This window comes from Phalangium opilio, unplaced genomic scaffold (genome assembly GCF_054372755.1).
Source record: "Phalangium opilio isolate 3A_F unplaced genomic scaffold, DU_Popi_V2 ptg000105l_1, whole genome shotgun sequence".
Lineage (NCBI taxonomy): Eukaryota > Metazoa > Arthropoda > Arachnida > Opiliones > Phalangiidae > Phalangium > Phalangium opilio.
In genome coordinates, this window is record NW_028324207.1 from 4,622,512 (window position 1) to 4,624,487 (window position 1,976).

At 35.3% G+C, this 1,976-nt stretch overlaps 1 long non-coding RNA gene across 1 annotated transcript; it reads right to left on the reverse strand.

Annotated features, from left to right (window-relative positions):
* Positions 1–484: 484 nt before the first annotated feature.
* On the reverse strand, positions 485–1,737 carry LOC149627441 (uncharacterized). Its single transcript, XR_016374598.1, has 2 exons — positions 1,244–1,737; positions 485–1,179 (listed from the first exon to the last, which is right to left on the reverse strand). It is a non-coding gene; the product is annotated as an uncharacterized LOC149627441 (long non-coding RNA).
* Between the last annotated feature and the right edge of the window lie 239 nt (positions 1,738–1,976).

Consider the following 1,976-nt stretch of genomic DNA (forward strand, 5'->3'; position numbering starts at 1 on the left):
GTGGGTGCTTGTGGGTGCTTGTAGGTACTTGTGGGTGCATGTGGGTACTTGTGGGTTCTTGTAGGTACATGTGGGTACTTGTGGGTACATGTGGGTACTTGTGGGTACTTGTGGGTACTTGAGGGTACTTGTGGGTACTTGAGGGTACTTGTAGGTACTTGTGGGTACTTTTGGGTACTTGTGGGTACTTGTGGGCGCTTGAACTTTTAGGGTAGCCCTGACTATATATTGTTTAAGGTTTTAAGCTTAATATTAAACAGACGTTAGTTTATGCTGCAAAAAAGTTTGAAATTGACAATCTCGGATCGTCTTTATGAAGTTTTAAGGATATCCGAATTTCATATTGGGCTTATGACAATTTTGAGCTAAATGTTAAACGGACATAAATCAGCATTTTTAAAAATTTTGTAAAATTGTCAATTTGGTCCTATTTCTGGAATTTTTAGGGGGGGCGCATCGCGTTTCAATAAATGATTGGTAAAAATTGTATTATGTTAATTACAATAAGAATACAAACTTTTATTGATTTACTTTTTTTTTTGAAGTATCATTATAACTAAATGTCTGATTGAGCTAAAGTTATGGTCCCCTTTATATATGTTTCTGCTTAGTGCAGATTTTGAAAATGTAATACAGTTTCTTAACATTCTTAATTAAAATGAAGACTGAAGGAACAGATATTAATCAAAAATGTCTTGATTAGAATCAAGACCTAAAAAGTATCGATAAGACTGAGGGTATCACTTGTCTGAAGGATCAGATATTAATTTTTCTTTTTAATTGAAACTTAAATGCATGCTTAAGAAAAAACAACGTTCCATTACCGTTTTCCGTTGAAATAAATTATTTTACTGGTAATCAATTTCAAAAATTTACTTATCTCGGCTTTTCGACCACAATTCCATTCCCCGAAAACATTTTATCATTACATTAATTACTTTTGGGAGATAACGTGTCAAAAAAACCTTGAAAACAATAAAAAGCTGTAATAGCGGTCTGTTTAGCCATGACAACAACCTTTTAAAAGTTACCAGGGAAAATTGATGTAAACTGAAGTTGAAATTTCATCATGTGCGACCTGCGGCCCAGAAACTCTCCCATAGTTCCAGTGTGTGTAGAACATAATTTTTTCGCTGTTATCTGCCAAAATAGATCTTTCTAGGTAGTGCCGCCTCCTCACTTGAATTTTACATGATATATTAAGGTTTGAACGAACAAAATTCTAGATTACTATTTTCACTACCATGTCCCTCTGCTACCTTGAAGCAAACTTTCCTCTCTTTTTGCTGCTCATTACCGGTGCCATTCTCTTGACTTTCTGTTCGTTATAACTACTATGATGTTACTGTCCCTATTGAATTTGGCGCCATTGGTTTTAGAATAATTATAATGTTCCACTGCGAAGAGTGCCGGTCACGAATGGGGATGTAACGTCTTTAGGAACCTTTTAAAACGCAAAACCATACACGTACTCTCCCAAAAGTAATTAATGTAATGATAAAATGTTTTCGGGGAATGGAATTGTGGTCGAAAAGCCGAGATAAGTAAATTTTTGAAATTGATTACCAGTAAAATAATTTATTTCAACGGAAAACGGTAATGGAACGTTGTTTTTTCTTAAGCATGCATTTAAGTTTCAATTAAAAAGAAAAATTAATATCTGATCCTTCAGACAAGTGATACCCTCAGTCTTATCGATACTTTTTAGGTCTTGATTCTAATCAAGACATTTTTGATTAATAGATATAATGAACTGGCAAAGAAATTCACCCGACTTATCTCCAATCGAAAACGTCTGGGCGATTATGAAAAGGATTGTATCCCAGAACAATATAATTCCCAATGATAAGGACGAACTATTCACCATCATCCAGGCCGCATGGGAAGAGGTTGGCGAGCGGCCCAATTACATAAGCAATCTGTTTTCATCAATGCCGCAGAGAATGCAACAGGTTGTAAACGCCAACGGGAAAATG